The 13,805-nt window shown below is 39.1% G+C and overlaps 2 long non-coding RNA genes across 4 annotated transcripts in view; one reads left to right on the top strand and one right to left on the bottom strand.

Moving 5' to 3' along the window:
* The window catches only part of Gm31847, a 210,071-nt gene that overhangs the window by 69,679 nt on the left and 126,587 nt on the right, over window positions 1-13,805 (top strand). The gene's annotated exons all lie outside the window — the stretch shown is intronic.
* Gm39403 lies at window positions 1,776-12,479 on the bottom strand. Its single transcript, XR_871017.1, has 4 exons — window positions 12,450-12,479; window positions 11,377-11,461; window positions 2,237-2,386; window positions 1,776-1,864 (listed from the first exon to the last, which is right to left on the bottom strand). It is a non-coding gene; the product is annotated as a predicted gene, 39403 (long non-coding RNA).

Raw genomic sequence — 13,805 nt, 5'->3', positions numbered from 1 at the left:
GCAAACAACCCAGTTGTTCCTCAATGGAAGAATGGATACAGAAAACGTGGTTCATTTACACAGTGGAATACTACTCAGCTATTAAATATGAGGACATCAGGAATTTTGCAGGTAAATGTAGGGAACTAGAAAATATCTTCCTGAGTGAGATAACTCAGACCCAAAAGAAAATGTATGGTATGTACTCACCGATAAGTGGATATTAGCCCCAAAGTACAAAATACCCAGGATACAACCCACAGACCAAAAGAAGTTTAACAAGAAGGAAGGCCAAAGCAAGAATGCTTAGAAGGGGGAACAAAAATAATCCTGGGAGGCAAAAGGAAGAAGGGACCTGGGTAGGAGATCAGGGGGGAGGGGAGAGGGGAAGAGGATCAGGTATGGAGGGTGGGAGAGACAGGAGAGAAGCCAAGAAAGCCAGGAGAATGAATGGAAATATGCAGCTTCTGGGGCAGGGGGCAGATGAGGAGACCCTCTAGAAAGTTCCAGAGACCTGGATTGTGAGACACGTTTAGGACTCAATGGGGGTGACCTTAACCAAAATGCCCAACAGTGGTAAGAGGAGGGAACTCAAGAGTCCAACTCCAGTAGATAGACAGGGGCCCAAGTGGAGGCACAGGGTTACAAACCCACAGTAAAAATTTCTGACCCAGAATTGTTCCTGCTCAAAAGACCTACAGGGACAAAAATGGAGAAGAGTCTGAAGGAAAGGCTGTCCAATGACAGGCCCAACTTGGTCTCATGGTCAGGGGCACAAGGCCTGGCACTATCTATTACTGATGCTATGATATGCTTACAGACAGGAGCCTATCATGGCTGTCCTCTGAGAGGCCCTACCAGCAGCTGACTGAGACAGAAGGAGATACTTACACTACAGGTAACCATTGAACTTAAGTCAGGGACCTCTATGGAGGAATTAGGGGAAGGATTTAATGAGCTGAAGGGGAGAGTGTTTCCTTAGGAAGGCCAGAAGTCTCAAATAACCTGAACCCCTGAAAGCTTCCTGAAATGGAGCCACCAACCAGGCAGCATACCCAGGGAAAGAGGATGTTTGGAGGGGAGAGGGGATCACCCTCTCAGAGGCAAGGGGGAGGAAAAATAGGAAGAGGAACTGTGAGATGGGGGACCAGAAGGGTCAGTGGATAGAATGTAAATAAATAAACTAATTAAAATTTAAGAAGAAATAAAAACAAAGAGAAAACAAATGACTAGAACAACTAGGCTTGCAGCCTGGGGGAGAGTTCAAACTTTCAAGCTAGACTCAGATACTTTTTTATCTGTTTAATGTTTCACTTTTCTGGAGAATAGACTATCATATGTCATAAATGCTCACATAGTCTAAAATGATTTGAGATTGATAATACCTATTCTTTCTATAGTTGTGACATTTTTCCGGGACAAAATTATATGTATTTCTTTTGAAATCACAAGTTGGCCTCTTTTGTAGAATTTGTAGAATTAAATAAACATCCTGGCCTCCTAGTCAGTCAGAGATGCAAGAATTTCTCTTGCCTGTCCCCCCTCTGTGTGTGTATGGGAGGGGGGTGTTGTTTGCAAAGACTTAAAAGGTCAAAACAACAGATCAAATAATTATTGTTTCAGAAATGCTAAAAGTAGCATTTCCAACAATTCTGATGAATTTAAATTATTTGAAAATTTGTTTTAAGACAAAATAGAAGAACTCAAACATTGGAGAGTCATAGTTTGTAACTACTCACTCAATGTACACATTGATAGTCATCACTTTTTAATTTCTAGTAAATACCACCAAAACATAGAGTTGTACCATAAGCTCCTGGTGTCCAGCAATTTGTTGAGATACAACATTCCATCTTGGAGGGAAGCTCCTAGGACACAAGGTGTTCTAAAGAGAGGTAAAATATTCCATCTTAGAGAAAATATCCTTCAAATGTGGAAAGGAAACAAATCAACAGTTTCAGAAAGTTCCTGAAACTGACCAGATTCTCTAGGTTCTCTCCTCCAATAGCTTATACAAGCAGTAAAAATGTTTGAGAGACTCTCAGATAAGCATAGCTGCCAAGCTTCCTGGAAAATGCTTAGACCAGTGGAGCTGCCAGGAAGAGAGTCTTCCCATCATGTTGATCTACCTGAATATAGGACAGTGAGTTCAAGGATTCAAGGTCACATTTCAAAAGTCATCATCCATTCTGGATTTGGCTTTTGATAACATAGCTAGCTGTCTATTTCAGTTATTTCTGCTCCTATAAGCACTCACTCATCAATTCCCACAAGTCACCAATTGGTTCATCAAGTTGGACTTCGGCAATAGTCATACTGAAGTGAACAGACATTTGTTCAGATCTCACAGGTATTAGTGTCTCACAATAGCTCCTCTCAAGGTTGCTGCTCCCAAGGCTCCCAGAATCTATGGGAATTGGAAAAAATGAACATGGTAAATCAATAGCAAATCAAATAAAAGAGACAACAAATCCTATATTTGTCATGAAAACTAAATAAAATATCACAGAGACAAAGGGTGTTTGAAGGTATCTAAGAAGAGTTAAAAGCCATAAACCAGCAACAGCAACCCTCTTTATTAAACAGCACCCTAAAATTCAAAACCTGCAGCATGCATGGCACCATCAGAAGAGTCAGTAAAGCAGTGGAAACCCTTTTCTCCCGAGTGTATCTAGCGATCCTTCCGAGCTGAGCTGTGCAGAGCAGTTTGCTGCTGCTTTGCAGTAAAAGAGACCTTAGAAACATAGTTTTGAGAATACTGGCAAAACATACATCTTGTTCATTTGTTCGAAGAATTCTTATTACAGTCGTAGAAAAAAAGTGAAATTAGCATATACAGGTAATTATTTTTCTGCATGTCATTCTTAAAATTTTTGAATGGATGGAGCACAAGTGCCGAAGAAGTGACTTCCATTTTGATGGGTGGTAATCAGAGGAAAAAATGTGCTAATAAAATAAGGTGTTCATTAAGCTGAGGCATATGAAATTACTGATGTAGACCTACCCTCAAACATCGCAATTAGCAACCGACAGTCAAAATAAAGCTCACTCTTGACTGACATTTTAAGGTCTAGAATAAACTAATCAATGATAAGTATTTAAGGAATATGTTAGAAGATTGAATTTGGATGTGCTATGTTGATACTTTGTTTTCTTGATCGTTCAGCATCAACCATTAAAGCATGACAGTAAAAAATCCATGAAAAAACCCTCTGCTTGTAGTCATAAATTTTTGCTACCTCCTTTTAACAAGGGTTCAACCTCTCCTCTAGCCCACGACCCAGCAGAGATAGTAGAAAAGTTCTTAGGGTATGGGGGAAGTGGACCTGTTAGCAATAGTTCTTTGGGGGCTGGCTTGATCTTCTTTCTCATTAGTTCAGTCCCATAGCAAACACCAAATATGACTCAGTAGCTCCAGGTCAGACCTCTAGGCAGGCAGATACCACGCATGAACTGGCAGCCACAGTCCAGTCCTCTTGGCAGGCAGATACCAGGCATGAAGCAGCAACTGTAGTTCAATCTTGAAGGAATGGAAAGGCTTGCCAACTGGCCTGAGGTGAGGCCAGTGAAGTGGCAAGCTGCCTCAGGAACCTCGTGAGCAGTTCTTCGGCAAGTTTTTCTCAATGGCAGTATTATCGCGAGTTGAGCTCAACAAGCTATGTAAGGTGAACCAATAAATGCATGTGGTTAGAGAAGAATGGTGAGGTGGAGCAAAGCAAATTAATGCTCAGTGCTTGTCTCCCACTGTCTATGGGGTCATGTTTGTACTCCTTTAACAAGCATCCTTTCACATGTTTGCTATAACAAAACAACCTTTCATCTATGTTGGCTTCAGGAAAACATTTTCTTTTCTCTGTCTGCTTCAGCAAAACACCCTTTCACCTGTGTCTGCTTCAGCAAAGCATCCTTTCACCTGTGTCTGTTTCAGGAAAACATTCTTTCACCTGTGTGCTCCTGCAAACCATCATTTGACATAACTTTCCAAAGAAACTAGAAGTTTCTACTTCATGTACCAAAGAAGCTATGAGGCAGTGGTTTCTTCATTTAGTAGGATGAAAGATTCCTTCCATGTATTAAGTGATGCAATCTGAGTTTTACACAGGTCATCTGGCGGAAAGACTGCCTACAAATATTTTGAAACAATTCTGGTATAACATAGACCATCAATGGTTCAAATATTTGTGGGCCATGGCTGATAAGTTGCTAGGCTAACTATGCTTCACAGATACACTGTAAAAAAATAATTGGGAGGTTCCTCAAAAATTGGAATAGTTTAAGTTTTGTAATGGTGTCAGTCTCATCTGATAGAACCTGCCTCACTTGTGTTCAGTCTAACCTTTACTCTGGAAAATCTCTCAGACCCTGCCACAGAGTGATACTTGTTTGAATTCATGGTTGTTTGGGTATTGTTAAAGTTCTTTAATGTGCTTAAGTAATTATATTTACACTTATATTTGAATGCTTTGTCATATGAAGAAAAATATGTTTGCTTTGATTATTGAAAGAATTCTGTGTGCATTTTAGGTAAAGCTCTTAAAGTTCAGGCAAAATTGCTTTAACTGGCATAAGGAAATGCCCTTTTCATTTTGCCACAGGTCCCAGGATGAGATCATTTTTGCTTTCTCTAATTTTTCAGCTCCTTTGCTTTACAGTTGTTTATGGAGTCCCTTCCAGTGGAAAAAGTACTAAGTTCTCTGAATGTTAGAAAGAATCCATCTTATAGAGAGATGCCAGTTGGATACCCAAGCAACTATGACAATGTGATCAACCCTTACTGCCTTCAGACAGTGTTTGTAAATATCAGCAGAATCAATGATAAGGACAAGGAGAACTTGTGCAGAAACTTATCTAGAATCTGGTTTCTATACCTCATATTTTCTAAGTTCTGTTGCTACCTTATTCATTGGTAGTAATTGGGGTTTGAACTTTAACTATCCAATAGAAGCTTATATTTTATATATGTGTTCTCTAGAATATAGCCATATTTTGGAAGGGTGTGAAATGTTTAGGAAATGAGGTTTGGCTGATGGAATTAGTTCAGTACAGGAAGGACTCTGAAATCAACTTGCTCCTGCACACACATGCAATTCTTCGTTCCTGCTTTCAGATCTGATACATTATATATATATATATATATATATATATATATATATATATATATATATATGCTGTTTTGCTGCATATTTTTACTATCAGGAACAAAGCCACATTTCTCTGATTTCCCCACTATGAAGGACTGAAATCCTTCTGCAACCACTTGTCCAAACACACTTTTTTCTCCATTGATTGTTTGTCCATTATGTCATCACAGAAATGTAAAAGTTTTCAACCAGGAGTGGGGAAATGATATGCTGTAAGAATATGGAAGAGTCTGGAGATATGGGGTGCAGGATGCTAGAATAATGTACAATGAGACATTATTGTAGATTTCAGAAAAATGCAGAGAAGAAAGAATATACTCATGAGGTTTCAGCTGAGAACAAGGACTGTATTGGGAACTGAACTAGAGGCTATTTATTCATGCTGCATTCTCACAAATGACCTGGCAGAGGTTTGACTGTGTCCTGAAAATCTGAATAAGGCTGAACCAAAAGTACTGAATCGGTATATTTGAAAGAGAACATTCCAACAAAACACACTGTTCAGTTTGTAGCATTGTTATTTGTGGTTTCTTGTTGCCAGTTTGTTTTACACCAAGAATGGGAGCTAACAGCAGAGAGCAGAAGGATTTGAAAACTGTATAATTTGGGGGCATAAATGCATTTAAAATAGTAGGTGAAGCAAGAACATACAAAGCAGCTATAATTGCTTAAGAGCAAAGCAGCACTGAAGAGAAATTGCACATTTCATCCTGGGACACTAGGAAGGGTGCATTGAGAACAAGTTCTTATCTTTAGAAAGATTCAGCATATAACAGAGCAAACTGTTTGAAAGATTTTCTTTGAGAAGAGAGTAAATGAAGAGAACCACAGGGTGGGGTGTGTTCTGCTTGGAGAGTGTTATCCATGGGAGTAATTTTTTCAGTTTAGCTGCCTAGGTGTTCAGAGGCCAATGCATTCATAGTTCAAAAGATCACTGTTACTTCAAGAGTTAACAACAGAACATATCATTGTCCATGTGGGGCTAGTTTTGCATGCATGGAGAATGCGAAAGTTCAAGTGTTATTGTGTCTTGGGATAAGACCCCACAGAAAAGCATTGGAGGCCAGACTATGTACCATAATGGCTCATTGCACATTATTCTAGTATTCTCTTCTCCATATATCCACACTCTTCCATATTCTTACAGCATATCAATTCCCTACTCCTGTTATGATTTTTATATACTAGGTACTTTTACATTTCTCTGATGACTACTGGAAAATATTTGTAGAATAATAATACCTGTAGAAATTCCCAGAGTGGGCTATACTTAAAGCTATGAGGTAACCCTAATTTGCAATGAAAACATCGGAATAATGAAGATGCCAAGAATGTGGAATATCTTCTGAGGAAAGCTGCAGGCACTTAATGGAGTCAGACTAAAAGAAATGAAATGTACTGCAGACAGGAACATGGAGTAAAACTTATCCCATGACTGATAAAGCCCATATTATACCACCTGCATTCAGATGATTCACACAGCTATAAAGGGTTTAATATTTTTATACTATGATTAGTTCCTGAATTTGTTGTATTTTCTTGCTATAGTTTTACATTTCTCTTTTGGGATTGAAATATTTACTCTCCACTTTTGTATATTGTGTACATACAACCTTCATTTTGATTTTACATGTTCCCAGTTACCATGTTGCCTAAAGTCCCAGAAAAGACTATATTTTACTTAGTTATGTATGTATTTATAAAGTTATATGCACATGTTGGGGGTGCACATGAGTGTGGGTGACCATGGAGGCCAGAAAAGGACACTGGATTTCCTGGAGTTGGAAATTGGTGGTTATGAGCCTCACATTGATGCTAGGAACCAAACTCTGCTCACTTACAACAATAGCAGACCTTCTTGCACAACTCTCTAGCCATTTATTCTTCATGTCAAAACTATATTCAGATTGTTAAGACATCGGGGGGAACAGTTGAAATCAGACAGGAAGTGTTTTGAATTATGAGATGACCATAATACTTTGTTAGGCAGAAGAAAGTGTTGCCTACATGTACATGTTTTCAATATTTCCCCAATGATGGTTACATTTTTGTAAGCTATGGGAAGTAGGAGGTTGGGGCAGGCTTGTGAAAGGAGAGCCTTGGAACTTTAATAGCCTCTAGCCTGTACTTTTGACTGTCCTCTGTGTCCTGGTCTACAATGAAGTGAATGAACTACTCCTCTGCCTCATGTTTCAATTGCCAAAAACACAGATGGAGACATATACTCTTATTGAAAAAAATTAACAGAAGTGACTTACTATCAATTCATGCTATTGAATGACTGTTGGCAGAAGAGACATCCGCAACCCTTGAGGACCAAGGGCACCCATGTCTCAAGACAGCTAAAACCTATTCTCTTGACACAGATGTGAAGCTGTGCTTAGAGATATTGCTGTGACAATTGTCATTTAAAGTTTTTGTAAGTGACAGAGAAGATGAAATGCCCAGGGAAACCTTCAGCTTCCCAGATGAAGAAAACGTCCTTTGGGTGACTGTGTGTCACAGTGATCAGGATAAACTACAAAAAGTTCCCTTCTGTGAGGTGAGACCTAAGTGCATGGGGTGTGGTGAATAAAGAAAAACAGTATGAACCATGTCAGTATATGATTCCTGAGCATTACAGGGAACATGATTTCAGTCATTATTATCTTCTAGTTTTGCAGAGATCCTATGCAGTTCCCCGAGGGCACATATTGTTAACTATAATTCTTGGAATCATTAGATGCTGTTGCAAATGAAGCAGATTTTAAAAATAGCAATGCAAACACTATCTTGCCTTGTTTTGATTAATTTTTGGAATAATTCTGTATGATAATTTCCTCCTTCTTTTACTTTTGTTGTATGATATGTACACGTGTGTGTATGTATGTATGTTATGTATGTATGTGGAAGCCAGAGGTCGGCATTGGCATGTTCTTCTACTGAGCTTCACCTTAATTTTTTAGACATGCGTTCACTGAACTAGAGCTCACCGAGACTGATGTGGCACTGAGCCCAGGGAAACTCCTTTCTCTGCTTTCTCAGAGTTGAAATTCCAGCTGTGTGCTGCCATACCCAGATTTTTATGTTGGTGCTGAGTGTCTGAACTTAAGTTTTATTTTTGAATGGCAAGCACTTTATTTGGGACATCTTGCCAATCCACTGTGTGATGAATTCAAACACCAGTACAAATGAATAAACAAGGAATTAATAATAGATAGATCCTTGCTTCAAGGTAGTAGGTTCTGTGCTGTACTGGGGACATATTCAGAAACAGATGCTTCAAATGCAGATTAGGACTTGGGAAGAAGTGAGGAATATGATGTCTTCTATATGATCTTGTATTTTTGCTCTTTAAAAATAAGGACTATACTCGGAAGATAATTTGAATACTAAATGTAGTCATTTTGTGATTTGAGTTCTAAAAGCTTATATGTAAGTGGGAAATACCATACTATATACAAACTGGGTATAGTTTCCCAACTTCCATAAATCAATACCATAAACTGAGTCCCTGAAACAATCTCAATTGTCTCACAGTTTCAGATGCTGAAAGACTGCAGGGATGCTTCATTCAGAAGACTATTAGGGGATACCTGTTTCTCCTCTCTTTTGTAGATGGCATCTCCTCCTCCTCTCTCTTCAAAGTACAGAATGTGGCCATCCTGTACCTGTATGATCATTTCTTCATATACCAATATTTCCCTTTCCAGAAGGACACAGGGTAAATCAGATTAAGATCCACTCTACAGACCTCATTTTAATTAACTACATCTGCACTTACACCATTCCTCAAAAAAGTCATTCTGAGACCGTAAGAGTCAGGCCTCAGCCTGTGTCAAGAGTACAAATTTCAACCCATAACGCTGATAGCACAGAACCATGCATCAGTGGTAGCATAGGTAAACAAGCTAACAAGTAAGATGATCTAAAGATGTCACAGATCCATGAAGAAGAAGTGTTGACAGAACAGTAAGGAGGGACCTGGAAGGGATACGATGGCTGTAGCTTAACGCTGTAGAGCTTGGCAACCTCAGATAAAGCTGTTTCTCTGTGTAGCAGAACAATGTCTTGGAGAAGTTTTCTTTCTCCTTGTCCAGCAACAACAAAACCAGCTGATTTAACCAACAGCACATCAGTATGGAAATCTGTTTATACAAGGTGTTGCTAATCCCAGACAAAGATTAAATGTCAAGTGGTTTAAAATGTGGTTCTCCACAAACCCCAAATATAATCCTCATGCTTAGAATGTGTAACTGTTTTGTTTTAGATGAAAATACAAACAAAACTACTTCAAGCAAAATTACACCAGATCTATTAATATTGATATGATTTTTAAATGAAACTTAGTTCTATTTTCCTGTGGAAATAAAAAAATGCTTGAATTAAATTTTATCTTATTCAGGGCAAATATAACCCCATAGTGTCATGAATCATATATGGTACACTGGCCTAAGGAATATGTGTATTCATAATAAAGACAGCTCAATTAATCTTTGTTGTATGTTAGTAAATAGAAAATGATAGAGACAAATAAAAGTAAGTTTTCATATTATTTTTACTATGTTTGCCCTATTGAGGCAGTATCTTTAGCTAAAAATCACTCTCAATTCAGCCTTCATCATTGTTTCTGTGTCTAGGTTTTTGTTATTGACACCTTCTCAAGGTTATATCATCCATGGGCTTATAGCTGTTTTTGTTATTTTGGAGCGGTGATTTGATTACAGCATTTATCATTTCTATTTTCTCCATCTAAACAATTTCATATACCCCTTCCTTTTCAATTATGGCATTTTTTCATTAATTGTTACTGTATACAAATATTATATATATATTTCAGTAGGTTAGATTTTGGAATGTATACATTTCATATATATATGTATATATATGTATATATGTATATATATATGTGTGTGTGTGTGTATGTGTTTGTGTATATATGTGTGTGTATATATATATATCCTGTTGAATCTACACAATGTTATTTTAACATGCTTCCACAATAACATTCAGTTTAAACTGGAGCCTCTAGCTCCATAGCTGAATATATTTGGTTGTTTTTTTCTTGACTCATGACCTGTCCTTGTAGTGTCTAGCAGCAGAGGCTTAATGACAGTTTAGGCAAGGCCAATGCTGTCACTGAGCAAATCTGACCCACAGTAAAGAATAGGCAGTATGTGTGTATAGTACTCGTTCCCAATGTCTGGATATAAATACTCCTAGGCTTCCTATCAAGGAATGACCTAAACTTGATTCTGAAGCCCAGGATACCGGTTGCCTTCTGAAGCAAAAGTGATGACTTGAGTCTAGGCAGTAAGAAGGATTTGGCCATGGCCCATGATGTCTGGATTCCAATGTGTGAAAACTAGAGGGTTCTGGTTGATGAGTAGTGTGGTAAGGGATATCAGAATGAAGGGTTCTCTATCTACATGCTAATAAGATGGAAGTTTCCCACTGTCAGCAAAGACAAGAAAGAGGTATGAGAATAATCCTTCAGTCATTTTAAGAGACCATGATATTACTATTTAAGAATGATTAAATTGGTATCTTCTATGCCTGAGATTCTCTCTTATATCTCTTATATTCTGTTGGTAATGTTTGCATTTGTGACTTCTGCTCTCTTTCATAGGTTTTCCATCTCCAGGGTTGTCTCCCTTTGTGTTTTCTTTAATGTTTCTGTTTCCAGTTTTAGATCCTGGACAGTTTGGTACAATTCTCTCACCTGTTTGATTGTGTTTTCCTGTATTTCTGTAAGAAATTTGGTTTTCCTCTTTAATGGTTTCTATTTTTTTTACCTGTGTTCTCATGTATTTCTTTAAAGTTTTTTATGCCCTTCTTAAAGTCCTCTATAATCTTCATGAGATAGGATTTTAGATCTGAATCTTGGCGTTTCAGGTGTGTTGGGGTATCCAGGCCATGCTGTAGTATGAGAACTGAGTTCTTATGTTGCCAAGTAGCATTGATCTGTGTCGCATATGTTCTTGTGCTTGTCTCTCACCATCTGGTTATCTCTGGTGTTTACTGGCCTTACTATCTCTGAATGGAGCATGGCAGGGATGGGGTGGGGGTCTCACCTGTGATCCTGGGTGTGTCAGAGCTCCTGGGAGTCAAGATATCTCTGGGTGTGGGTGGGTTGGGGGAGGCAGGAGCACAGACTCCACTCTTGTGCACAGGTGCAAACTGAAAGAAACCCTCTGGCTGGACAGGGGTCCCTATGTCCCCTGTGTTCCAGGGGTTCCAATTATGCCATATATTGGGGCAGGGATAGGGTTCTCACCTTTGATCTTGGATGTGCCAGGACTCCTGGGGATCAAGCTGCATCTGGGTGTGGAATGAGTGGGTGGGGATCCTAAGCACAGGCACTAATCCAGGAAGCAAGTGCAAACCAGAATGAACATGGTACTATAATATATAATATATATAATATATATAATATATAATACATAATATAATACAATATATAGTATACAGTATACAACATATACTATATACTACATACTACGTACTACATACAACGTACCACTTACCACATACCATATATTATATTATATGATATATGATATATGATATATGATATATCATACATCATATATCATACATCATATATCATATATCATATATCATACATCATACATCATACATCATACATCATATATCATACATCATACATCATACATCATACATCATACATCATACATCATACATCATACATCATACATCATACATCATACATCATACATCATATATCATATATCATATATCATATATCATATTATATAACATAATATATAATATAATATATACTATATGCTATATACTATAGAATATGGAATATGGAATAAGGAATATGGAATATATACTCTATACTCTATACTTTATACACTATATATTATACACTATACACTATATACTATACTATACTATACTATACTATATACTATATATAATATAATAATTGGGTGGGGCTTCCTTCATTCCCTTGGTGCCTAACAAGGTATTCTAGTTAGGCCAGGTATTGTGGCAGACTTGGGGCCACACCTGTGAGTTCTGCCTGGAGACTGGGCTATACCACTACTGGCCATATGCCTAAAAGATGCTCCAACATATAACAAGGATATGTGCTCCACAATGTTCATAGCAGCCTTATTTATAGTAGTCAGAAGCTAGAAAGAACCCAGATGTTCCTCAACAGAGGAATGGATACAGAAAATGTGGTACTTTTACACAATTGAATACTATTCAGCTATTAAAAACAATGATTTCATGAAATTCACAGACAAATGGATGGACCTAGAAAATAACATCCTGAGGTAACCCAGCCACAAAAGAACACACATGGTATGTACTCACTGGTAAGTGGATATTAGCCCCAAAGCTCAGAATATGTGGGGAATTGCAGGCTGGTCTCCAGTTGAGGTGAGGTCTGAACCCCGATGGTCATAATTCACCTTCATGACACGGTAGGTGTTCCCTTATGCTTCTGGAACTCTGGCTCCTGCTTAAGTTACTGTACCCCACAGCCCCCCACAAGAGAAGCATGGTCAGTAGTCACATAGGCAATGGCCCAAGCTTCTGACCTTCAGGTTAACTCCTCCTCAGTTACCTAGCAACAGTAAAGACCATAAAAAGGGCTGTTCAGCTCCACCTCCTTCTCTCACTCTGTGACTGCTTACTCCCTTACTTGTCTCCCTCTTACCCTTCTCTCTCTCATCCTCGCTCCTCTCTCTGTATCTTCTCTCCTCTTTCCTCTCTCTTTGTTCTCTCCTCTCCTCTCCTCTCCTCTCCTCTCCTCTCCTCTCCTCTCCTCTCCTCTCTTCTCTTCTCTCTCTTACTCTTTCTCTCTAGCCTTCTCTCTCTCTCTTTCTCTCTCTCTCTCTCCCTTCTCTCTTTCTCCCTGCATTTCTATAATAAAGCTCTTAAATCATAGAGTCTCTGCTCATCAAGGCTGCACACACTTTCACAGGTGTTGGGAATCTTTTCCCTCATCCCTCTCTCCCATAACCCCAGGGCTACAGGGTGTGGCCCTGGGGCTCCCAGGTCGGGGGCTGCCTTTGTCCACCCCCACTCGAGGGGTTGAGTGGGTCAGAGGCTTGGATGCCCACCCGAGGCTGAGTGGAAAGCGTCTGGCAGTCCTCCTGCATCTGCCTGCCCAGAGCATAGGAGGAACTCTGGCCTGATGTGGGTCTCTTTTCCCTTCCCCCACTTCTCAGGGACCCCCTTTTTTTTAGTTCCCACAAGAATACCCATGATAAAACTAAAAAAAAAACATATAGAACTTATAATGAAGGAAGACCAAAGTTTGGCTGCTTCAATCCTACATAGAAAGGGGAACAAAATAATCAAAGGAGGTAGAGAGAGGGATGGAGAGAGGAGGTAGAGGGAAAAAAGTGGGGGCAGAATCAGGTCTTAGAAGGGACAGACAAGAAGTACAGAAAGTCAGGAAGTAGAATAGAAATATATAGCAGTGGGAGATGGGGAACTGGGGGTAGCCACTAGAAAGTCCCAAATGCAAAGGAAGTAAGAGGCTCCCAGGACCCAACAGGGGTGATTTTAGCCAAAATACCCAACAAAAAGGTGGATGATAGAACCTGCAGAGATCATCCCCAGGAGATAGGCAGGACACCCAGTTGAGGGATGGGCCGCCCACACATCTCATTGTTAACTCAGAAATTGTTAACTCAGAAATGCCCCTGTCCAAAGGAAAGA

This window comes from Mus musculus, chromosome 9 (genome assembly GCF_000001635.26).
Source record: "Mus musculus strain C57BL/6J chromosome 9, GRCm38.p6 C57BL/6J".
Classification (NCBI taxonomy): Eukaryota; Metazoa; Chordata; class Mammalia; order Rodentia; family Muridae; genus Mus; species Mus musculus.
Note: the sequence above shows the minus strand (reverse complement) of the source record. Positions and strands in the feature narration are given on the sequence as shown.